Source organism: Mirounga leonina, unplaced genomic scaffold, assembly GCF_011800145.1.
Source record: "Mirounga leonina isolate KUSES-001 unplaced genomic scaffold, KU_Mleo_1.0 Mir_125, whole genome shotgun sequence".
NCBI classification, from domain to species: domain Eukaryota; kingdom Metazoa; phylum Chordata; class Mammalia; order Carnivora; family Phocidae; genus Mirounga; species Mirounga leonina.
In genome coordinates, this window is record NW_023270305.1 from 50222659 (window position 1) to 50249295 (window position 26637).

At 36.5% G+C, this 26637-nt stretch overlaps 1 protein-coding gene across 5 annotated transcripts in view; it reads left to right on the top strand.

Moving 5' to 3' along the window:
* The window catches only part of WDPCP (WD repeat containing planar cell polarity effector), a 476454-nt gene continuing 449817 nt past the window's right edge, over positions 1 to 26637 (top strand). For 3 of the 5 annotated variants that reach the window (XM_035001442.1, XM_035001443.1, XM_035001446.1), the window contains exons 1-2: positions 1 to 524; positions 1655 to 1709. The gene's annotated coding sequence lies outside the window, so the exon portion shown is untranslated. Of the gene's footprint in view, positions 1710 to 26637 lie in introns of all 5 variants that reach the window. The other 2 variants (XM_035001441.1, XM_035001447.1) reach the window with 2 other exon arrangements.

Consider the following 26637-nt stretch of genomic DNA (forward strand, 5'->3'; position numbering starts at 1 on the left):
CTGAAGAGGAAAGACCCGCCTGTTGGCGCCCAGTAATTGGTGGGAGGGGAGGCATGTGGAACTCGAGGGAGGAGATACAGACCCTTTAGCTACATCACCCCCTCGTGCGCAAGTGAGACTTATCTTACCCCAAGGGTAAACGTGGGAGGTAAAGAGACCTTCCGCTGCGTAGAAGCGGCTCGACCCGGAAACAAAGTCTTTTTAAAAAACTATTCACACTCTGGAGGGGCGGGCGGAATTGACGTGTCGCGAAGACTGGAAGGCTTCGCAAGTTGCTAAGCGACGAGGCTGGAGAGCGAGCGCACGCCCGAGCCGCTGGGGAGTTACCTGAGGGATTTGTGGCTGTTGCAGCTCCTAGACAGAAGAGACCGAGCGAGCGCGCCGCGGCCTGCCGGGTCCTCCTTCCCTAGTTGCCAGGGGGGACCCTCCGCTCTGGGTAGTGTCCGGTGACGAGCTGAGCAGCTTGCGGGGACGCCCCTCTGAGGCGGCCACGGGCCGCGCGTCTTCCCCACTCCAAGAGGCAGGTGAGCCCGGGCCCGAGGGCAAGGGTTTTTCTGTTAACCTTAGGGTCCGGAATGCGGTTGTGCGCCCTCCGGCGTTGCTTTTATCTACCCGGGTGCTGACCTACTGGGTGGGTCCCCGCAGCCTCGCCGGTCCCTACTCAGCGCTGTTAGGGCAATAGCATTCTGGAGGGTGTAGTGCCCTGAAGTTCTCGCGCCCTCCCTTCTGTAAGATGCAGCTCTTTCAGAGTTAAATAAAGAATAGTGAGCGCTTGCCTTGTGGGAAATTAAATGAGCCCTTCCCTTCCTGGAGCTCACAGTTCACGGATCTAACTTTTTCTTAAGACCTCCGTGAATGTTGACAGTTTTGCCCATTCGTTTTTGGAAGCTGTCTGCTGTATAAACCATCTTGACCTTTAAATTATGCCAAACCTGCATTTCTAAGTAAAGTGTGGCAGCTGTATGGGAGACACTGGTTGTTTCAGGCAGAATCTCAACTGGTAAAACAAGAGGTTTTTATTTAAAATTAATGCTGCCCAAGAGAGTTGTAGTGCTCCTTGAAACCTTGTTTGATGTGGATATTGAAAGGAAGATGTGGTGTTCTGGAATAGCATATCTGTAAAGAAAATGAGTGCAGTATCTATATTAGATAACATTGCTGTAACTTCTAGTTTTTCTCTATCACTGGTAATTGAACGCCAAGTGGCATCGTTCAGTTTTACTCTCTTAAGGTAGACTCTTTTGGAGGGTTTGCTATTATGGGAAAGAATATAACACCTTTCCAATTTGTTTTATCAGAACTGCATTTATCATAACTGAATGGTTCTGTCTTCCTTGAATCACTTTTTTATTCACTTGTTAATCATACTTTTCTGGTTTTCCTCTTACGTCGCTGGTTGCCTCTTTCAGTTCCTCGAATGTTCTTTTTTACCTCTGACTTCTTAACATTGGAATGCCTTTGTCCTTCGGTCTACACTTAATCCCTAAGTGATATAAGTCATGAGTTGCATGTTACAAATGTCAAATGCATGATTACGTCTATGTCAGAAAACTCCCAAATTTGTGTCTTGTCCTGAATTGCAGATTCTATGTCAAACTACCTCTTCGTTATTGCCCCATGATTTTCTAAATGCATCATTTTCACTATTTTACAGTGTTTTCTACTGAACAATCATATATGGAGGTAAAACACCACACCCTTTGATACAGGTAAAATGACCTGGAATATCTGCAGTTCTAAGATGTTTGTTGTGGATGGGATTATGAGATTTCAAATGGTAGAGTAGTAAAGAGCTGCGAGTAGTTAGGTGAAGACCGGCTTAATAAATTGGCTAGGAAAATGTAGGGCAAGGGCCTTAGGATGTGGCACCCTATTAGGCTGTGGGAAATTAGAGATTAATATGACACAATTGCTGCCTTTTTAGAGCCCTCATAATAGCAGGGAATACAACTATGTAAACCTGTAATGATAACATGGTATGACCTGGTTGGTAGTAATAAAGACTTAGTAACTCTGGGGTGCCAGGACTTTTCAAAGGAGGTGCTGCCTTGAATGAATGAAGACAAATGGATGTTTTTGCCAGGCAGCTAAGGTAGGAGGTAGAACCACATTTGCAGTGTTGTAGTAGGGTTTTGGGTTGGCAGTTAAGACAATTTGCAACCATACATGCTTTAAGTTCCTGATTTTTTTTTTAAACTAAAACTCTAGAATTATATTACTCAAGACTGTAGCTATGAATCATGTGGCTATTAAATTTAAATTAATTAAAATTAAATAAAATAAATAAAATTAAAAATCCAGTTCCTCAGTCACACTACCTATATTTCAGGTGTTCAATAACCACATGGGACAGAATATCAAACATTTTCATTATCACAGAAAGTTCTTTTGCACAGCTGCTAGAACTTAGTGGAAGCAAGGCATCACCCAGAGCAGGCACAGCTGCCACATATCTTTGTGGGGGCGTTTCTTTTGCCCCGGGTGTACAATGGAGTGCATAGCTGTTTGTGATACTGACTACACAGGAAGAGTACGGTCAGAGGCAAGAAAAAAACCCAATTCTAGTCTTGACCATCGCCTTTGTATTTTGGAAGAACTTACTTTAACAGTCTTGGTGTGCCAATTTGAACGAATGTTTCCAAACATTGCATTATCCTGGATCTTGAGCCAGACTTTGCATCAGTGAGCCCAGAAAGGGTTGAGAAAGCAGAGGTCATTGCCTGGGTGATACCACACATCTGTCTGCTGCTCTCTACTGTTTTGGAATACCTTTGTTCCTGCCACATTTAAATTGATGGAAGAGCATATAACACATGTAGAAGCTTGAAATAGAATGGCAGTTGAGGACCTTACCAGTAATGGGGATTAGGAGGGAAAGGAGCCTCACTGGGGTATCTGTATACTTTAATGTGTACAACAAGTCCATGTTCTTATGTGCTTCTAATGAATTGTCATATGTTGTGTTTGGATATATTTGTTTTCTTTATCTCTTTTATGAGTTCTTCCTATTAAATATCTAGCTGGTTTTATAATTTTTAATATTTTCAGTTTGAATGAAACAAACATGCTTTTTGTAAATCAAATTTCACCACAGTTGTCATTTCTAAGGAAGGGGAAAAAAGAGATATAATTGGACGCTGGCCTGAGTGTGCTTTAAATATATGGGTGGGTGGAGAAAATATTGGGTATTCATTTTATTATTTGTTCAACTGTACTCAACCACCCAGTTTAACAAAGAATATTACCAGTCCCTTCCCAGAGATCTTACGTTGACACACATGCACATACGCTCACTCTTGTGTGTATAGATACATTTTTTAATTATAAAAAAGTCACGAGTTGTTAAATAATAAAAAAATCAACTAATGCTTTTTCTTATCCCCTACTAGATATTATGGAAACTTGTTTTATGTTACTGCTGATGGCTTTTAAATGTAAAAAAATACGGGTGTATAAGTGCAGACATATCTACATTTTTCCATAAATATGTCCAAAGACATAAAATTATGCCCATGTTTGAAGAAATTAAGATACAAAAAGGATGCAGTGGATCAATTTATGGCTCATAAGAGGTGAGGAAGAGTGGGAAGAGCTAGACCCCATTGGACAGTAGGTAGAAGTATGGGCAGAGCAGGGACAGGAGAGTAGGCCAAAAAGAAAGCAATTGAATGTGAAGAATTAATACTGAAGTGAAAGGGAGGAAAAAAAATCTCACCAAGCACACTCATTTGCGTTTTACTACACGTTAGCCAACCTACTTGCTGTTGCTAAAACATGTCCTTTGATTTTATGCCTCCATATTTTATATGTGCTTTTTCCTTAACTGGAGTCTTATCCTCTGTTTCTGCCTGTTAAAAAATCCATTCCACCAGGTTCTTTATAAATGCTTTGGCCATTATGAAACCTTTCTCCCCCCCACCCCCCTTTTTTAAAAAGTATTACGGAAAATTTAAAACATAAACAAATGAAGAGATAGTGGTATAATTTTCTCAGTCCATCATCCAGCTTTAACAATTATTAACAGTTTATCAGTCTTTTAAAATATGCAAGCAGCCAAGGTCCAGTCAGCAGGGAAGGCCAAGCAAATCTGGGGAAGCGCCTAAACTGGGTCTGTCAGACCTTTGTATAGACAACTGCAGAAGCCACAATCCAATAAGAGCAGGGCAGCTAAGGGCTCAGATCCTTCAGGAATGAAGGCTCTGGTTACACCAATAGGCAAACAAACAATACAGATCAGCCAAAATGCTGGCTAAAAGTGAGGGAAATTGGTGATAAAGGAAGGAGATATATATCCAAAATGGCTGTGAAAATTAATATAGGGCAACATCAGTTAAGTGGAATCAGGAGGATAGAAGGGGAGGCTAGACGGGGTAACCATACCACTCAACATCAATTACAGGAAGAATTGTCAATTATAGACCCCTGCAGAGAATCATCAAAAGAATGAATCATCCAGTACAGGCTTCAACTGGTAAAGATGTACATGGTATCTCCTACGAGAAATCAAATACCCCTGCAAATCAGTCAATTTCCCCAATGGACGGACTTTAAACAACTCTTCCCAATTTCCTCAAATAATGTTCCCTTCCCTTTTTTTTTTTGAGTTGCCATAGTTTGCATGCTCCAAAGTACAATTCTCTGTTACCCCTGAATAAACCCATTTTTGCTTGCAAGAAAAAAAAATATATGCCTTCTTGCTTCTCTGCTCCCCCAACATTTTCAAACATACAGAAAAGCTGTACAGTGAATAACCCTTTATAGTAGTCTGAGTTTAGTCGGAGACAGACCTCTGCTGGTTTTGAAAATTTAATATGATGAAATGTTAACTAGAACAAGGAGGTGGTTATACTAAAAGGCATAAAAGAGCTCTGAGTCTAAGGGTTCTAGAAGTAGCAGGTGTTAAAGAGCAGCTAATATTTCTAGGATGAGGCAGAAGAAAAGGGCCCTTTTTCCCAGAGCTTGTATGGAGACCTGTTCAGAAAAGGCATGTGTACTATTGCTATGTGGTCTAGAAAAGTGCCCGCTGTCAGTGGGGAGGCTGGAGCCACGGCCACAGCTGAAACTTGTCTCCTCAGCAAGGCTCTTGGGCTCTCATGCCGAATAACAATAATAATAATGATAATATAATTGTTATGATAATGATTATGATGGAGGCCTGAATTCAAAAGGCAAGTGTCTCTTTGCTGCTTTCACATTACAGGGTCACTCCATTGTCCTCTCTAAAGCTGGCGAAGGAAAAATGTTTCTAGTGTCACAAAGCAGGACGAAGAAAAGTAGATTTGGAGTGGAGGGATAGTAAATTGATAACTGGCACACCCCTATACCCACCACCTAATTTCTACAGTTGTTAGCGTTTTGTTATATTTACTTTATCATGTATCTATGCATCTCTCCATCCACATGAAGCCTTTTTTGATTCCTCAGTCTGTTGATCACGCTTTGTTTTAAATTTTGAGTTTTAAAATTATCTGCAAAACTAATCTATGGTAGGAAAAAAATCACTAATAGTGGTTCCCTCTAGGTGGGAGTTGGGGTGGAGATTGCGAATGGGCAAAGAAGGAACTTTTTAGGTGACAGTATAATGTTCTAAATCTTGATGGGGTTTGGATTACAGAGGTGTAAGCATTTGTAAAATTTGCAGTTGAGACACTTAAGATTTGTACATTTCATATTTGTAAATTTCCTCTAAAAAAGCTAAAAACTATTAAGCTCTGGCTAATGATAGGTATGTTGAAGTATTTAGGTATGAAACATACTTAAGCCTGCAACTTTCTTTGAAATACATTAGGGGGTGCCTGGCTGGCTCAGTTGGTGGAGTATGGGACTCTTGATCTCGGGGTTGTGAGTTCGAGCCCCATGTTGGGTGTAGAGATTACTTGAAATAAAATCTTAAAAAAAAAAAAAAGATGATGGATGTAAAGAGGGATGAATAGTTAGGTCCATGAAAAATTAAAATATAGATAAAGCAAATACAGTTACAGGAAATGCTGTGTAGTAAAATGTTAATTATAGAATTTAGGTGGTATTCACTGTGCAATGCTCTCAAATTTTCTGTGTCAGTTATTAGACTGGTAGTTTCTTTGAGTTTAGAGACTGCATCTTATACATCTGTGTATGCCTCATAGAACATGACATGTTGTCTTCCTCATAGTAGGTACAAGAGAAATATCTTAAGATTGCGGTTGTGGAAGATGGAAGACTAATAATCTTGGCTTAATGGACCTGATCAGTTTCAAACTTTTCTAGCTAAGCAGAAATTTTGTAAGTGCAAATTATATTGGAAAATGATTGGAAGAACTTGTGAAATACTGAGCATATCTGAAATTTCACAGATGTAATTTGACACTTTAATAAAAATTTATATATCATCAATTTTTGGTAAATAGCTTATTCATTTGAGTACCAAATCATTTAGCTAAATTATCAGGATTAACCTATAGGCAGAATTAAGAACAGTTTTGATTATAAAATATGTATGTTGGAAAATTGTTTTTTTATTTCAATATGATGTAGTTATTATCTAGTAAGCTTGGTTTGCTTGGAGAGTATAGTTGGCTCCATCTAAGTGAAACTATGGAGGACTGTAGTTGGAGGCCCAGAAAATGGGCATGTGTTACTCTTATGGGTTTCATAACCTTGCTGCAAGCCTAAGAATTTATGTTACAAAATGCTTATTTTAAGATAGAAAGTTGCAAACTGCCCCCAAAAGATGAGATTGACTGGTTAAGGATGGCCTTCCATAACGTTGTTCCTAAATCTAAGTCCCCTGTTCAGTTTTTACATTTCAGTGTCTTAGTTCCCAAGTCTGGTTTTGTAATACCTTCTTATATTTGGCTAAATTTAATTTTAAAGAAACGTGGCACATAGGAATTTATTTATTTATAGATCAATTTAATATATAGCCCCTGAAAATGAACCAAGTTTTCATGACTTACAGCTGGGATTTGTTATGTGATGTCTTCTTGGTCTAATTCATATAAAAAGGACTCAAAATTAAGGGAGGTGTTACTTTCCTAGGCCCTCGTAAATTTAATCATATTGTTTTACATTTTACAAAAAAATATATAGATAGTGAATATGTATAATATTACATAGGTATAATCCTGAGGTAGAGTGAATATTATTCTCATTTTTATAGTTTAAGAAACTCAATTTCAAAGGTTGTGATTTGTTCCAGTTCTTCTAGCCATGTCTAGAAAACTGAGATCTTCTTACTTTAAGAAAACAAACTACATATCCCCTCATACATTTAAAAATGAACATTTAAAATGTATCATGTTTATACAGTTGTAAAGTTTGTAATTTCCAATGTATTATGAGTATTGATTTTTTAAAGATTTTATTTATTTGACAGAGAGAGACACGGTGAAAGAGGGAACATAAGCAGAGGATATGGGAGAGGGAGAAGCAGGCTTCCCGCGGAGCAGGGAGCCCGATGTGGGGCTCGATCCCAGGACTCTGGGATCATGACCTGAGCCGAAGTCACGCCTAATGACTGAGCCACCCAGGCGCCCCTATGAGTATTGATTTTTTAAACAAAACTGTTAGATCATTCTTTCAAAAGTGTGCAGTGGAATCTAAATATCCTCCTACCCTCATCCACTTAAAAAATATGTAAATATCTCTTCTTTGACAGTCAAAAATTGAGGTTTCTATACATTGCTAATCTCAAACTTCCAATACACTTCACTGACGTAATTTTATCTTACTTTAATGGATTTTAATGCTAAAAAGGCTTTTTATGATCATACTGTCAGTTTTTTATCACAAAAATATGAATATAAGTTGAAACTAATTTTTGTTTTTTTAATTTGTCATCTGTGGCTGTAAATAAAATAAACCTTTTATCATTACAGTTCTTAATAGCATACAGTTTATCAAAACAAATGTTACAGATTTAGATATTTAAAATTTAATGGTTTTATCTCAATAGATGGGACTTTTCCTCCCTGATTAATTTATATACATGTGGATGAATATTACTTGTGGTTAGAATGAGACTGGATTCTGTTTCAAATTTATTCCTGTTTAGATTCATAGATGTAAGTGCTTAGAAACCTATTCACATAAATAAGAAGATGGGAATTATTTGAACTCCTTCCATGTTATTTGCAAAACAAAATCACATGGTGGTCTGTTATCAGAAACTGTTTTCAATGATGTAACTCATTTAGGCCATTTCTTTAATTTGGCTGAAAACAAAAAATTGAAAACCACCTGACTTCCAAAAGGATTTATTACCTATTAGTCATTCAAAGCTTTACTAAAATTTGTCTAAAACTATACAGTCCCTCTTTGATTTAGAATTACCTTGATTAATTCAATATGCTCTGAAAGTGTTAGGAAAAATTGAAATAGGATTTCATTATGACCTTCCCCGAACAATATTTTTAATTAAATGCTTTCATCTTAACCATATGCTTTAAATCTGTTTAGATATGTCAGAGACTTGAGGTGGTTTATTTGCTTGTTGAATTTTCAATTTTGGATAAAATAATGCCATGGAACCTCATTGGTGAAGCCCAGTCAAATAAGATTGATTTACTTAAAAAAAAATATTACTTCATTTTAAATTAAATTAACGTGTTAATACCCATTTTAAGGAATACTATAAAAACCACTGAGAAATAAATTATGGATTGCGTTTGAAAGAGATTATTAGGGATGCCTGGGTGGCTCAGTTAAGCATCTGCCTTAGGCTCAGGTCATGACCCCAGGGTCCTGGGATCGGGGCTCTCTGCTCTGCAGGAAGCCTGCTTCTCCCTCTCTCACTCCCCCTGCTTGTGTTCCCTCTCTTGCTGTGTCTCTATCAGATAAATAAATAAAATCTTTTTTTAAAAAAAGAAAGATTATTAAACCAATAAAGTCAAGGTTAAAATGATCCAGAGATAAAATATTGTTTAAAATGACTTATTAAAGTCACAATAATGCTATTTCTCATTACTTAATTTATAATAAAGTGATATAAAGTGGACCTAAACGATAAATGATTTATGAAGTGAGGAGTATGATAAAAGGCATGGTATTCCTTCAATAAATGGGTATTAAAGGTTTTGAGCTGCAGAGTACTTAAGAATCATGTATACAGATTAGAAGTAAATACAGAAATTTGGTAGACTTCTTACATCTCAACCAGTCACTTCACAATCAGACTTTTCCAATGTACTTAATGAAGAAAGAAAGTGAATTACTAAAAGCGAGTTGATCTGGCAACTAGCATATAATTTTTTTTTTTAAAGATTTTATTTATTTATTTGAGAGAGAGAATGAGAGAGAGAGCACACGAGAGGGGGGAGGGTCAGAGGGAGAAGCAGACTCCCCGCCGAGCAGGGAGCCCGATGCGGGACTCGATCCCGGGACTCCAGGATCATGACCTGAGCTGAAGGCAGTCGCTTAACCAACTGAGCCACCCAGGCGCCCTAGCATATAATTTTAAATTTTGGTAATAGAAACTAGAAAATAACATTTTCTAAGGTCAAGATTGACTGTAATTGGAATAAATACTTTATTGTGTAATTCGCTTAAAAAATGTGGTTTCCATTAAATTCCTACCAAAGATTGGGCATAGAGTGCCAGGACAGCTCTCACGGTGTGGCGCACAACATGCTCCCTCTGGCTTTCCTACTTTCTTCCTTCTCCCTGGGAGCAAAACAGATTGATCTCCTTTTCTCTTATAGAGTAGGTGTGCATATTCTCCAAACCTAGCTTCTAAGTTTATAAACAATTTCTCCCATGATCCTACCACATGAATTCTACTAACCGCTAAGAGGAACAGGTATTTCCTCTGTTGTTATTCTTAAAATCTCATGATTTCTCTCCTCGATTTACAGTGAATTTTTGAAGGGAGAGTTTCCAAAACCACAAATCTCACTGCAGTCCTACAGTGGAATAGGACATCCCCATATTCCAAGTAGGCCATAGATGTGTATATCTCCCCCCCTCCCGCCCCGCCTTCCAGTCCAAATACAAAGTCAGCTCTATGGTAGTTCATGGGCCTTTCCTCTCTAAGACAGATTAAGGAACACTCATTAGCACTGATTAGTTTATAAATTACCTTTCACAGGTAATGTAATATGTTGCAAGAGAGGATTTTTGTTCTAGTGGGCATATTAGCCCATTTCCAATTATACTACTAATAAGGTTGTCATCTCTGCTTTCTGGAAGAACCATCTCTGGTAGTAATTAATATCAAGTAGCACAATATGTCATTGCAATGTCATTATGATTTTGAATTTCCAGGTGGTTTCCGAATTCCTCATAAGTGTTCACTTTTGTTAAGGCAACAAACAATAGAGCATTAATCTGTTATGTTAGATTTGGAGATTTTTTAATGTTTTTTCTCAGCTCAGCATTACTTAGGTAATGTTTAATTCAAATGACAGAAAATATTTGAAATATCATTCTAACAACATCCAACAGAGCTATTGAAGGAGCATTAAGTTTCATATCCCTAGAATTGAATGTTGGCTCTTGATACTCTAGGTATTTTAGAGCTTACAAGATTTTATACTTACACAGTATGAAATTATTTAACCTCATTAATTTTATTTATAGCATATGTAAAATTGGTATGATTCTGGCTAAAAATCATTTTAATGTTTTTTTTTAATGAACTACAATTAAGTTTCTTTATATAACAATTTTGTTATAATCTGATTCCATTTCATTGAAACCAGCAAAGTAATATTTAGGGAGTAATCTAAGATACCTTTGTTGTTGGTTTAAATATCTGCATGTTTAGAAATAGGTGTTTTACATACCATCTGTGTAATTAATAAAGAGCCATGGTAGATAATAGTGTAATTAAAAACAGGATCTTTTATTTTTACTTTTTTATTTTTTAAAGATTTTATTTCTTTGAGAGACAGAGCAAGAGAGCACAAGGGGGGAGTGGCAGAGGGAGAAAGAGAAGTAGGCTCCTTGCTGAGCAGATCCCAGGACCCTGGAATCATGACCAAGCCTGAGGCAGATGCTTAACCAACTGAGCCACCCAGGCACCCCCAAAACAGGATCTTTTAAAAAGCAAGATTAAGACTTGTGAAATAAATCAGAGACCAAATTATTATAAAGGTTTTTTTTTAACTATGGTAAAATACACATAAGATTTACCATCTTAGCTATTTTTAAGTATAATGTTCAGTGGTATTAAATATCTTCATAATTTTTGGCAGCCATCATCATCTTTTATTCCCATAACACTTTTTGGCTTGTAAAGCTGAAATTCAATATCTATTAAACAATAACTCTCCATTTTCCCCTCTCCCCAGCCCATGGCAACCACTATTACAATTTCTGTCTTTGTGATTTTGACTGCAAGCAACCCACATAAGTGGAATCACATAGTTTTTGACTTTTTGTAACTGGTTTATTTCACTAAGCATAATGTCCTCAAGGTTCATCCATGTTGTGACATACTCAGAATTTTCTTCCTTTTAAAGGTGGGCTAATATACCACTCACTGTATGTGTAAGCCACATTGTGCTTATCCATTCATCAGTTGATGGACATGGGTTGCTTCTAAGTTTTAACTATTGTGATTAGTGTTGCTATAAACATGGGTGTACACATACCTTTTTGAGACCCAGCTTTCAATTCTTTTAGGTAAATACTCATGCTTAACCAACTAAGCCACCGAGCACCCCAACTCATGGGGTGGATCATATGGTAGTTTTTAATCTTTCAAGAAACAACCATTTTGCTTTCCATTTACAGCTGTTCCATTTTATATTCCTACCAACATTGGACGAGAGTTCTGATTTCTCCACATCCTTGCCAACATATATTTTCTGTTTTTTTGATAGTAGCCATCCTAGTGGGTACAAGATTATACTTTATTGTAGTTGTGATTTGCATTTCCCTAATGACTAGTGATTTGAGGATGTTTTCATGTGCTTATTGACCATTCATTCATATATTTTCTTTGGAGAAATGTCTACTAAAGTCTTTGCCCATTTTTGAATTGGATTTTTTTTTAAGACCTTATTTTTTTTAAGTAATTTTTATACCCAGCATGGGCCTTGAACTCACAACCCCAAGACCAAGAGTCATATGCTCTACCAGCTTAGCCAGCCAGGTAATCTCTTACCAGATATATGATTTGCAAATATTTCACACATTTTGTGGGTTGTCATTTACTCTGTGTATAGTGTCTCTTTTTCTTAGTAGTTTTTTTCTTAGAACCTTTTCAAGTAATTGTGGATGTTTATCTTTAATACTAAATTAAAATTACACCAATGGTAGTTTCTCAAAGGTTATTTGCAAAATGGAACCTGAAACAATATCATTGAATATTTCCTATTCGATTACATAAAAAATCTGTAGACCATGGAACAAAGACAGTCTCTTCAACAAATGGTGTTGGGAAAATTGGATAGCCACATGCAGAAGAATGAAACTGGACCATTTCCTTATACCACACACAAAAATAGACTCCAGATGGTTGAAAGACCTCAATGTGAGACAGGAGTCCATCAAAATCCTAAAGGAGGGACGCCTGGGTGGCTTAGTCGGTTAAGCGTCTGCCTTCGGCTCAGGTCATGATCCCAGGGTCCTGGGATCGAGCCCCACATCGGGCTCCTTGCTCGGCGGGAAGCCTGCTTCTCCCTCTCCCACTCCCCCTGCTTGTGTTCCCTCTCTCACTGTCTCTCTCTCTGTCAAAAAAAAAAAAAAAAAAAATCCTAAAGGAGAACACAGGCAGCAACCTCTTTGACCTCAGCCGAAGCAACTTCTTCCTAGAAACATCGCCAAAGGCAAGGGAAGCAAGGGCAAAAATGAACTATTGGGACTTCATCAAGATAAAAAGCTTTTGCAAAGCAAAGGAAACAGTCAACAAAACCAAAAGACAACCAACAGAATGGGAGAAGATATTTGCAAATGACATATCAGATAAAGGGCTAGTATCCAAAATCTATAAAGAACTCATCAAACTCAACACCCAAAGAACAAAGAATCCAATCAAGAAATGGGCAGAAGACATGAACAGACATTTTTCCAAAGAAGACATCCAAATGGCCAACAGACACATGAAAAAGTGCTCAATATCGCTCGGCATCAGGGAAATCCAAATCAAAACTTCAATGAGATACCACCTCACACCAGTCAGAATGGCTAAAATTAACAAGTCAGGAAATGACAGATGTTGGCAGGGATGTGGAGAAAGGGGAACCCTCCTCCACTGTTGGTGGGAATGCAAGCTGGTGCAGCCACTCTGGAAAACTGTATGGAGGTTCCTCAAAAAGTTGAAAATAGAGCTACCGTATGATCCAGCAATTGCACTACTGGGTATTTACCCCAAAGATACAAAAGTAGGGATCCGAAAGGGTACGTGCACCCCGATGTTTATAGCAGCAATGTCCACAATAGCCAAACTGTGGAAAGAGCCAAGATGTCCATTGACAGATGAATGGATAAAGAAGAGGTGGTATATATATACAATGGAATATTATGCAGCCATCAAAAGGAATGAGATCTTGCCATTTGCAACGATGTGGATGGAACTGGAGGGTATTATGTTGAGTGAAATAAGTCAAACAGAGAAAGACATGTATCATATGATCTCACTGATATGAGGAATTCTTAATCGCAGGAAACAAACTGAGTGTTGTTGGAGTGGGGGGTGGGGTGGGAGGGATGGGGTGACTGGGTGATAGACACTGGGGAGGGTATGTGCTCTGGTAAGCGCTGTGAATTGTGCAAGACTGTTGAATCTGAGATCTGTACCTCTGAAACAAATAATGCAATATATGTTAAGAAAAAAAGAAGAAGAAGAAGGTAGCGGGAGGGGAAGAATGAAGCGGGGGAAATCGGAGGGGTAGACGAACCATGAGAGACGATGGACTCTGAAAAACAAACAGGGTTCTAGAGGGGAGGGGGGTGGGAGGATGGGTTAGCCTGGTGATGGGTATTGAGGAGGGCACATTCTGCATGGAGCACTGGGTGTTGTGCACAAACAATGAATCATGGAACACTTCATCTAAAACTAATGATGTAATGTATGGGGATTAACATAAGAATAAAAAAAATAATAATAAAAAAAAAATCTGTAGACCTTTCTTGCACATTAAATGGCTCTTGTACCAATGCATGACTTTTTAGGTAATTCATTGTTTCACTAAGGATAGTGTCTTTTGGTGCATAAGATTTTAAAATTTTCATGTAGTCCCATTTGTCTATTTTTTCTTTTGTTACTTGGACCTTTGGTGTCATATCCAAGAAATTATCACCAAATCTAATGTCACAAAGCTTTTGTCCTATGTATTCTTTTAGGAATTTTATTGTTGGGGTGCTCGGTGGCTTAGTTGGTTAAGCATCTGTCTTCAGCTCAGGTCATGATCCCAGGGTCCTGGAATCGAGTCCCACACCAGGTTCCCTGCTGAGCAGGGAGTCTGCTCCTCCCTCTTTCTCTGCCCTCCCCCGGCTTATGCTCTCTCTCACTCACTCTCTCAAGTAAATAAATAAAATCTTAAAAAAGAAAAAAGAATTTTATTGTTGTAGGTCTTACACTTAGGTCCTTGATCTGTTTTGAGTTAATTTTTATATGAGATGTTAAGTAAGGTTCCAGCTTCATTTTTTTGCCTGTGCATATCCAGTTTTGCCAGCATCATTTGTTGAAAAGACTCCTTTTCCCATTGAATGGTCTAAGCACCCCTGTCAAAAGTCATTTGACCATATATGTCAGGGTTTATTCTGGGCCTTCTATTCTATTCCATTGGTCTATATATCTGTCTTTATGCCAATACCACACTGTTTTAATTACTGTAGCTTTGTAGTAAGTTTTGAAATGAAGAAGTGTGAGGCCTCCAGTTTTGTGTTCTCTCTTTCTCCAATTATTTTGGCTCTTTGGAGTCTCTAGAGATTGCATATAAATTTTAAGGTGAGTCTTTCTGTTTTGGCACAATATGTCATTAGGATTGCGTTGAATCTGTAGATTGCTCTGGGATGTATTGACATTTTAACTAAATTAAATCTTCCAGTCTGTGGACATGGGATGCATTCCCATTTATTTATGTTGTCTTTAATTTCTTTCAGCAGTGTTTCGTAGTTTTTATTGAACAAGTCTTTCACCTCCTTGGTTAAGTTAATTCCTAAGTATTTTATTGTTCTTGATGCTGTTGTAAATGGAATTGATTTTATAATTTCCTTTTCAGATTGTTCATTGTTGGTGTGTAGAAATGCAACTGATGTTTGTTTGCTAACTTTGTATTCTGCTAATTTGTTGGTATTCTGACAGCTGTTTTGTGGAGTCTTAGGGTTTCTAAATATAAAAAATATAAAATCATTTTACTTCTTCCTTTCCCATTTGTATGCCTTTTTTTTTTTTTTTTTTTGCCTAATTGCTCTAAGTACAACTTCTAGTACTATGTCGAATAGAAATGGTGAAAAGTAGGCATGTTGCCTTGTTCTTGAAGTTAGAGGGAAAGCTCTAAGATCCTCTAAGCTTGTAAGTCTTTCACCGTTGAGTATGATGTTTGCTATGGATTTTTCATATATGGCTTTTATATTATGTTGAGGTAGTTTTCTTCTATTTTTAATTTGTTGAGTGTTATCATGAAAAGATGTTGAACTTTGTAAACTGCTTTTTTCTCCATCAATTGAGATGATCATGTGCTTTTTTTTTTTCTTCATGTGTTGATTGTGTTACATTGATTTTCATTTGTTGAACCATCCTTACATTAATCCACTTGGTCATGGTGTTATCTTAATATGCAGCTGAATTCTGTTTGCTACTATTTTGTTGAGTATTTTTACATCAGTGTTCATAAGAGATATTGATCTGTAATTTTCTTAGAGTGTCTTTGCCTGGCTTTGGTATCAGTGTTATGCTGGCCTCCTAGAATGAGTTAGAAAGTATTCCCTTTCCTTCAATTTTTTTGATAAGTTTGAGAAGAATTGATTCATTTTTCTTTAAATGTTTGGTACAATTCACCTGTGACAGCTGCAGGACTTTTCTTTATTGGGAGATTTTTATTACTGATTGAATCTCCTTCCTAGTTATAGATTTCTTATAGATTTTTAGTTATAGATTTCTTATAGATTTCTATTCACATTTTCTTTTTCTTCATGATTTAGTCTTGGTAGGTTTTGTGTTTCTATGAATTTCTCCATTTCATCTACATTGTCCAGTTCTTTGGTGTATAGTCGTTCATTGTATGTAGTCATTCATTGTAGTTTCTTTTTTTTTTTAAAGGATCTTTTTTTTTTAAAAGATTATTTATTTATTTATTTGACAGAGAGAGACACAGCGAGAGAGGGAACACAAGCAGGGGGAGTGGGAGGGGAAGAAGCAGGCCTCCCGCTGAGCAGGGAGCCCGACGCCGGGCTCAATCCCAGGACCCCAGGACCATGACCCGAGCCGAAGGCAGACGCCTAACGACTGAGCCACCCAGGCGCCCCAGTAGTTTCTTATAATACCTTTAATTTCTGTAGAATTAGTAGTAATGTCCTTCCTTTCTTTTCTGATTTTGATTTTTGAGTAATTTGAGTCTTCTCTCCTTTTTTCTTTGTCTAGTTTAAAAGTTTGTCAATTTGGTTGATCTTTTCAAAGAATTAACTTTTTTTCATTGATTTTCTCTGCTACTTTTCTATTCTTTATTAATTTATCTCTGCTTTAATATTTATTATTTACTTCTTTCTGCTAGATTTGGATTAGTCTGTTCTCCTTTTTCTGGTTCCTTGAGTTGTAAAGTTAAGTTGTTGATTTGGTATCTTTTTTTTTTAAATGTACACATGTATAGCTGTAATTTCCCCCTTAGCATTGGTTTTGCTATGTTCCATAATTTTTTGCATGTTGTTGTTTTTATTTTTTTCTAAGTATTTTCTAACTTCTATTGTGGTTTCTTGTTTGAAATATTGTTTACAAGTATATTCTTTAATTTCCACAATTTTTAATGTTTTAGTTTGATTTTTGTTATTGATTTCTAACTTCATTTTGTTGTGGCCAGAGATTAGAGTTTGTATGATATCTTTTTAAATATGTTGAGACTTAATTTGTGGCACAATATATGGTGTGTCCTGGAAAATGTCCATGTGCACTTGAGAAGAATGTGTGCCACTGTTTTTGGGTAGAGTGTTCTGTAATGTCTGTTAGCTCTAGTTTGGTTTATTTTATTAAGTGGTCTATTTCCTTAGTTATCTTTGGCCTGGCAGTTCTATCCATTATTGTGAAATGAGTATTGAAGTTTCCAGCTATATTATAGAGCTGTCTATTTCTCTCTTAAATTCTGTCATTTTTTGCTTCATATATTTTGAGCATTTTATGTCTTTGGGTCTTAAGTGCATCTCCTGAAGACAGCATATAGTTGGGGCATATATTTTTATCCCTTCTTTTAATCTCTGTCTTTTGTTTGGAGAGTTTAATACATTAAAATATGGAGTAGTTACTGAAAAGGAGGGACTTTTGTCATTGTGCTATTTGTTTTCTATATGTGCTATAGACTTTTGGACCCTCATTTCCTTCATTGCTGTCTTCTTTTATGTTGATTTTTTTTGTAGTAAAATGTTAAATTACTTTCTCATTTTCTTTTGTGTATATAGTTTGGTTAATTTCTTTGTGGTTACCATGCAGAATACATTTTACATCCTAAAGTCATGCATTCTAATTTGAACTTATACTGGTTTTAGTAACATACAAAAACTCTATTTCTTTACAGCTCTAGCCTCACCGTTTTGGTTGTTGATGTCACATTGTGTACCCCCAAACATAAATAATTCTTCTAAATGCATTAGTTTCTTAAATTATATAGAAAACATTATTTGGAGTTACAAACCTAAGTTACAGTAATACTAGTTTTTATACTAATTGCTTTTATTTCTTTAAATGAATTAGTCTCTTAAATCATGTTGAAAACAAAAAGTGCAGTTACAGAACATTGTTACGTAATACTGGCTTTTATAATTGCTTGTGTATTTACCTTTATTGACATCTTTATTTCTCCATATGGCTTTAAATTGCTGTCTAGTGTCTTTTTTTTTCTTTTTGTTCCTGAGCCTCAGTAAATTTCATTGTTCTATTTTCAAGTTCACTGATTCTTTTTTCTTCATGCTCAGGTCAGCCTTTGAATCCATCTAGTGATTTTTTCATTATAGTTACTGTACTTTTCATCTCCATAATTTATTTTTGGTTTATTTTAGGTTTTTTGTTTCTTTATTGATATTTCCATTTTGTTCACACATCATTTTCTTGACTTTCTCTACATCTTTCTTTGGTTCTTCGGGCATGTTTAAGACAGTTGTTTTAAAGCCTTTTGTCTAGTATATCTGCCATTATGTCTTTCAGGGACAGTTTCTCTTAGTTTTTTCCATTGAATGGGCCGTACTTTCCTGTTTCTTTGTATGCCTTGTAATTTTTTTTTTTGTCGAACACTAGACATTTGAATCTAATAATATGGTAACTCTGGAAATTGAATTCTTTGCTTTCCCGAGGGTTTGCTGCTATTGTTGTTGTTTAAATATAGGCTGCATCTGTGCTGAGGTTAAGACTGAAGTATAAACTTAATGTCTGCTCAGGTGTCCTGTGAGCCTTTCTCTGGGCATGCATGGTCACTTTCTAATTTTCCTTGTATGTGTAGTGTTTTTGATGTTCTACTCTTTAATACCTGGCTCCCCAAAGAGGGAAAAAGCAAAAAATGAAGAGGGAAAAAAATGGGCACTGGCCCTTTAAATCCGTGGGAAGTCAGTTCAGCAGAGGGGAAGGGGTTTGCAACAATGAAGGGGGTATGCAACAAGAGTGGCTGCCTTTTTGCCCTCTGTGAGCAGAAGTAGTTATCAGTTATCACTATTTGAAGGACAGAGTTCTTTTAATTCAGCCTGTGTCCAGGAGGCTATGAGCAAGCTGCTCCAGGAACACAAGCACAGCTGTCCACTGGCTGCTACTGTGCTGAAAGTTGAAATTGACTGAAGCTAACAAATTTGCCCATTCAGGTCTTCTGGAAATTGCAAGTTTTCATCTGACTCCAGACATCCAAAATAGTTACATACAACAGATTCTGCCAGTGTAATTATTGACTAGGTAGGGAGACAGATTCCTGGTGTTTCTCCTACTCTACCATCTTCCCAGAGTTCTCTCCACATAAATATTTTTTTAAATTGAAGGATTATACAGATCTAAATAGTTACTAGTTGACTTAGCTACTAAAAAAAGTTTGGGCTGTACTCTTTTTTAAATGCAAGGATAGTATTAGGGATCTTGGAAATTATTTGGTTTAGGTGACATGCAAAACAGTTTTTGCAAGTATTCTTAAATGGCTTCTAAAGTGAATACAGAGTTTTTAATTTGTTTTAAAAGATTGTATTTATTTATTTGAGAAGGGGAGAGAGAGAAAGCACACGTGGGAGCCCAAAGAGCAGGGGGAGGGGCAGAGGGAGAGAGACAAGCAGACTCCCCGCTGAGTGCAGAGCCAACTTGGGCCTCAGTACCAGGACCCTGAGATCATGACCTGAGCCAAAGTAAGATGCTTAGACACCCAGGCACCCCCAGAGTATTTTAAAAATGATTATTACATTCACTTTGGCAGGTCTTAAACACAGTAATTCCAGAATCAACTTTAGTTGTAGAATAAATAAAAGTAGCTTGTAATTTAAGTTAAAATTGCAGTCACAATGGGAGCTGCTTTATTACTGTTTTTTTATATTTTATACATATACAATTTACACACATCCCAGCATAGCTATAAAATATATATTTTTAAAAATATTTTTTAAAAGATTTTATTTGTCAGAGAGAGAGTGCACAAGCAGGGGGAGCAGCAGGCAGAGGGAGAAGCAGGCTTCCCACCAAGCAGGGAGCCTGATGCGGGACTCGATCCCAGGACCCTGGGATCATGACCTGAGCTGAAGGCAGACGCTTAACCGACTGAGCCACCCAGGTGTCCGTAACTATAAAATATTTGATTAGATTTTCAGGAATGGTAAAGTATAGGATATTTTAACAGGAGGAAAGTTATGGTCATGTGATTATCATATAATCAAGTTGCTGTGAGTGGTCAAGAGATAGAATTGACTGGACTCAGTTGCTAGGACCTCCTCTTAATTTCATGTAAAACAAGATAAAATATATCAGGATTCTTTTTGATAAGTGCTTGTTTCCAGTTCTATGAGGTACCTAATCTTGAGATTTTTTTCTTTTAAGTAGATGTATAATAGAATTTATTGTTTTTTAATTTATAGGTTTTAAATTTTTAAACTGCCTAGCTGTGTGATCCTGAACAAGTTTTTTGGTCTCTATAAGCCTCAGTTTATTAATAAAGGGAGGATAATAACACAAAAATGACCATAAAGCCTAGAAATGTGATGTAATAGTTCCACTCCTATAGAGAGCCATTTCAAAAGTCAGGAGATGTATAAGAATGTTCATAAGCAGTTTCTAAGAGCAAAACTACCCATTTGTCCATCAATAGGAGAATGAATGAATATATTGAAAATGAATGGACCGTAACTGCATACACCAACATGGATGGATATCAAAAATACAATGTTGAATGAAAACAAATCACATAATATATACTGTATGGCCCTATTTTTATAAAATTTAAAAATGTGTAAAAATCCTGTTTAGGGTTTCATACACATCTGGTAAAACCATATAGAACAACAGAGGAATGATTAATTCAGAAGTTATGATAGTGGATAATGGCTTCTTTGATGGGGAGTGGGAGAGGGTGTACTGTGGTCTTCAAAGTATTGGTAATCTGCTTCTTAAGATGTATGGGTACATGGGTATTTGTGTAATTTATTTTATATGTTTTTAATATTACATATTTAAAATATATACATCTGATCACACTTGTATGATACTTTATAAAAAATACATAATGCTTAGAGCTTTTTCTTTTATTATGAAATAACACCTTTGAAAAGGATTTATGTCTCATAAATCTTCTACCCTAATAGACAAATTTACATTTCTGTAAATCCCATTCAGATTTTCAAGGTTAGATTTAAATTATCATTTTGCCATTTGTTTTGTTTGTCCTGTATTTTTGTTTTTTTAAAGATTTTATATGAGAGAGAAAGAGAGAGTGAGAGAAAGCACGAAAGTGGGTTAAGGGGCAGAGGGAGAAGCAGACTCCCTATGGAGCAGAGAGCCGGATGTGGGACTCAATCCTGGGACTCCAGGATCATGACTTGAGCCGAATGCAGCCACTTAACTGACTGCGGCACCCAGGCGCCCTGTGCCATATGTTCTTTGTTCTCTCTCTTCCCTCCTTTTCTTCCTTCTTTTTGATTAATTGAAATTTTTTATGATTCCATTTTATCTCTTTTGTTGACTTATTAGTGATAAGAGTTTTGTTATTTATGTGACTGCTTTGGGGTTAATAGCATACTTCCTTTTCTCATATCTACCTTAAATTGGTGTTATACCACTTCACTTATAGTATAAGAATATTCAGTAAGTTACTTGCATTTTTCCCTTCCTGGCCATTGTGCTTTAGTTGTTATATGTTTTATTTCTGTGTAAGTTTGAGTCACATACTACATTGTTATTTTTGTTTAAACAATTACCTTTTAAGGAGATTTAAATAATGAGAAAAATATCTAACATTTACTCATGTAGTTACCATTTTTAGTACTTTCATTGTATAGATCCATATTTCTAGTATGACGTGATTTTTTTTTCTACCTAAAAGAGTTTCTTTAAAATATTTATTATAGCACAAAGTGGATGGTGAAAAATGTTCTCAGCTTTGTATGTCTGAAAAACTCCTTGTTTTACCTTTTATTTTGAAAGATATTTTCACTGGGTATAAAATTCTAGGTTGACAGTTTTTTCTTTCAGTACTTTAGAGATGGTGGTCCACTGTCTTTTCCATCTGCCTTGTTTCTGATGTCATCTGCTGTCATCTTTATCTTTCTTTTTGTATGTGTCTATTTTATTATCACTGGTTTTGAATAATATTATTATGGTATGCCTTGGTTTAGTTTTTTTCATGTTTCTTATGCTTGGGTTCTTTGAAATTCTTGGATTGGTGAATTTGTAGTTTTCAACAAATTTGGGAAAATTTGGTTATTATTTCTTCAAATATTTTGTCTGCTTATCCCCCATCCTGCCACTATTTTGAGGATGCAAATTATTTGTATAGTAGGCTGATTGAAATAGTCCCATTGCTTACTGATGTTCTGTTCCTTTTTTAAATTACTGCTTCCTTCTAGGTTTCATTTTGTAAAGTTTTTATTTCTGTTTCTTCTAGGTCACTATTTTCTTTTCTTTTTCTTCTTCTTTTTTATTTTGGTTACCTGTAATCTGCTGTTAATTCCATCCATTGTACTTTTCATATCACATGTTGTAGTTTTCATCTCTAGAAGTTTGATTTGGGTCTTTTTCATAGCTTTCATGTCTGCTAAGTTTTTGGAATCTATGAAATAGATTATAATAATTGTTTTAATTTTCTAGTCTCTTAATTATTGTCAGAGATGAGTTGGTTTAGATAGATTTTTTTTCTTATTTTGGATCATATTTTTATGGTTCTTTGGATACTTGGTAATTTTGTATTGCATGCCAGATGCTATAAATATTATCTTTTGGGGTGTTGGATATATTTATTTCTCTATAAATAATTTTGAACTTTATTCTGGGATGCAGTTACATTATTTGGAAACAGGTTGATCCATCAGGACTTGCTTTTAAGATTTATTAGGTAGAACTGAGTAGTGTTCAGCCTAGGGCTGATAATTCTTCATTCCTGAGGCAAGACTTTGGTAAACAAGACTTTTCTGGATACTCTATACAATTACTGTAAATTACCAAGTTTTTCTGACAGGCTGGTGGGAGCAGGCACTTTTCTTAGCCCCATATGAGTGCCAAGCACTATTATCTTTAATCATTCCTGGTCTTTCTTTCCCTGGTCTTGTGAAATTTTCTTATATGCATATACTGTCAGTAATCGGTTGAATTCTCAAGGGGACTCTATGAAGATCTCTATAGTTCTCCCTCTATGTGGCTGTCTCCTCTCCAGAGAATTTTAACCGTCTTGTCCTCACCAGTCTTCCAGCACTGTCTCCTCCACCCAAGTTGTTTCCTGGGCTCCTCCTGATTTCCTCTGTTCTGTATCATACCTTCTGTCTCCGAACACAGCTTCAATATGCCTACCAGTTTTGTTTTTAGTTCCTACTTACTTTTTGGTAAACAAGAACTTTTTCTTGCAAGCTCAGCTATTTTTTTCTTCCTATGGGCCAAGTGTTTTGCTGGTTTCTCCATGTTTGCCTTGTTATTGATGGGAGCTGTTGAAAATGGTGGGTGCTTTTCTCGAGAAGTTTGGCCTCACCTACAATCCAACAGCTGGTCCTTGGTGCAGCCAGGAGAGCTCCTTGGAGACTGATATTCCCACAGGAGGCCCCATCAGCCTTAGGCACTGGGATGGATTGGATTATTTTCTAAGTGGAAGAACATTCTACTCCTCCAGTTTAACCTTTCCTTGCAAACTAAAATGGGGAAATCACTTTCCAAACAGACAAGCTCAAGGAGAATAAAAAATATCCTCTACTAGGTAGCTTGACAGTACCTACATTAGTCAGTGTTTGGATAAGAACAAGCCCTTCAAGGGGTAATGGAACCCTTCTTTGGACCTTAGTTGATTTTTGTGTTTGTTCTGCTTTTAATTCTTTGTGGAAAAGTGATTTGTAGTGCAAAGTGGCTTTCCATGTTATAGGTGCTGTATTATGAAATACTTTTCTTATCAAAAAGTCATTTTTGCTTGTTTTGACATTTTTTTATTTCTGATCCAGCCTATGTTTATTTTTATTTTTCATTTTATTTCTTCTTGTTTTTACAGTTTTTGTTCCTCTTATTTCTCCTGCTTATTTCTCCTTATTTCTCCTGTTCCTTGCCTCCCCCGCCCCCATCATCTATCAGAGGAATGGGAAGAATAGGGACATTTGGTTTACTCTTTTTTTTTTTTCAATTTTCCAAACCAGTTGGTTGGATATCTTCAGAAAAGTCACCATTTCCCTAGTGAGTTTGTTATATAAGGTGGAGCCTCCTTAGTTATAAATCTGACCCCTAAGAAACTGGGTTATGTTTATTACTAAGGATTAAGGCCATATTGGCCTGGTTGTCCCTTTAGGGTCTGTGCTGTTGTCCACCCCTGATGACCAGGGTGATCCTGGCTCATGAACAGGGCAGTTCCTTACAGAGGTACCCTGTTGTGTAAGACAGTTCTATAGAATAGTGGTGACTAAAATCTCTTTTGGTAAAATGAGGTTGTTAGACAATTTACATAATAAATCAAGAACTTGGAGATTCAAAGGATATTGGCATGGGTTTGTTCTTTTTTATTTTATTTTATTTTTTCATCATGATAAGTGTGCTTTTTAATCCCTCTCTCCTATTTCACCCATGCCCCTCACCCACCTGTCCCCCCGGCAATCATCAGTCTGTTCTCTAGAGTTAAGAGTCTGTTTCTTGGTTTGTCTCTCTCTTTTTTTCTTTTGCTTGTTTTGTATCTTAAATTCCATGTTTAAGTGAGATCATATGGTGTTTATTTTTCTCTGAATTATTTTATTTAGCATTATACTCTATAGCTCTATCCATGTTGTTGCAAATGCCAAGATTTCATTCTTTTTTATGGCTGACTAATATTCCATTGACTATATATACCACCTCTTCTTTATCCATTCATCTATACTTGGGCTGCTTTCATAGTTGGGCTATTGTAAATAATGCTGCAATAAGCATAGGGATGCATGTATCCCTTTGAATTAGTGTTTTTAAATTTTGGGGGTAAATACCCAGTAGTGAGATTACTGGATCATAGAGTAGTTCCATTTTTAACTTTTTGAGGAATTTCCATACTGTTTTCCACAATGGCTTTACCAGTTTGCACTCTTACTAGCCCTACACAAGGGTTCCTTTTTCTCCACATCCTCTCTAACACTTGTTGTTTCTTGTGTTTTTGATTTTAGGCATTCTGACAGGTATGAGGTGATACCTGATTGTAGTTTTGATTTTCATTTCCCTGATGATGTTGAATATCTTTTCATGTGCCTATTGGCCATCTGTATGTCTTCTTTGGAGAAATGTCTGTTCATATTTTTTGCCCATTTTTTAATTGAATATTTGTCTTTTGGGTATTGAGTTGTATCAGTTCTTTATATATTTTGGATACTAACCTTTTATCAGATATATCATTTGCAAATATTTTTTCCCATTCAGTATATTGTCTTTTAGTTTTGTTGATTGTTTCCTTTGCTCTACTTCCTTTTTGGTAAATATGAACTTTTTCTTGAAAGCTCAGCTCTTTTTAAATATCTTTTTTAAAAAAATAATTTGAATTTGCTGAAGAATTGTAAGAATAATGTAAGAACTTCTGAGACCGCTCATCTATATTTACCAATCAACATCTAGTTATATTTGCTTTATTACACTTGTTCTCTCTCTTTACTTTCCCTCCAAATGTTTTTTCTGAACCATTTGATACTAAGTTGCAGACATCATGCTTTTTTTTTCACTCCAATATTCTTCAGTGAATATTTTCTAAGAATAGGGACATTCTTTCCCATAACCATCAAGCAATATAAAATTCAGAAAATTTAACATGATTGTATACTCTCCTGTAGGAAAAAAACTCAGTCTTCTTCCTATGTTTCTCCTTTGTTATTCATACAGAACACTTCACTTCTGACACTTCTGGTCATCCAATGTATGGGGATTTTTCGTACACCAAATAATTCTGCAACACTAGCTGGATGTCCTACAGTTTCACCCAATCCTGACATTGTCTACCTAGAGATAGTGTCAGATCACACAGGTTAAGGCCCTAGTCCCTTGAGACTGCTCCTCACTTCAGTGCCAATAGCAAGTGGTGTATCCCCAGGTTACCCCTAACTTCTGTCCAACTTGGCTGCAAATCAGAGGCAGATTTGATTTTTTGCCAGAGCAGCACACAGAACTCAAGGAAACACCTATTTATGTGTACCAGTGTTTTATATAATAAAGGATATGATACATGATACAGATGAATAGCCAGATAGAGAGATCCACAGGGCAAGGTCTGGGAGGGTCCTGAGTGCAGGAGCTTTTATTTCTATGGAATTGATGTGCATCACCCTCCTGGTATACAGATGTGTTAACCAGTCTGAAAGCTCTCTGATCCCCATAGTATTGGGATCTTCATGGAGGTTCATCATGTAGGCATGATCATTTATTAACTCCATTTTTAGCTCCTTTCCCCCTAAAGAATGGGGGGATAGGAATGAAAATTCCAAGCTTTTAATCATGGTTTGGTCTTCTGTGACCAGCCTTGATCCAGGAGCCCACCTCATTAGAACAAAAAACACTCCTATCATCCAGAAAATTCCAAGGGACTTAGGAGTCCTGTATCAGAAACCAGGGTCAAAGGCCAAATATTCACCTAGAAAAAAAATGGATAAATGCCTAGAAACATATAGTCTTCCAAGACTGAATCATGAAGAAATAGAAAATCTGAATAGACCAATTACCAGCAAGATTGAATCAGCAGTCAAAAACCTTCAAACAAACAAAAGCCCAGGACCACATGGCTTCACTGGTGAATTCTACCAAAGATTCATAGAATATTTAATATCTATCCTTCTCAAACTGTTCCAAAAATTGAAGAGGAGGGAGTGCTCCTAAATTCATATTATGAGGCCAGCATTACCTTGATACTAAAACCAGACATGGACACC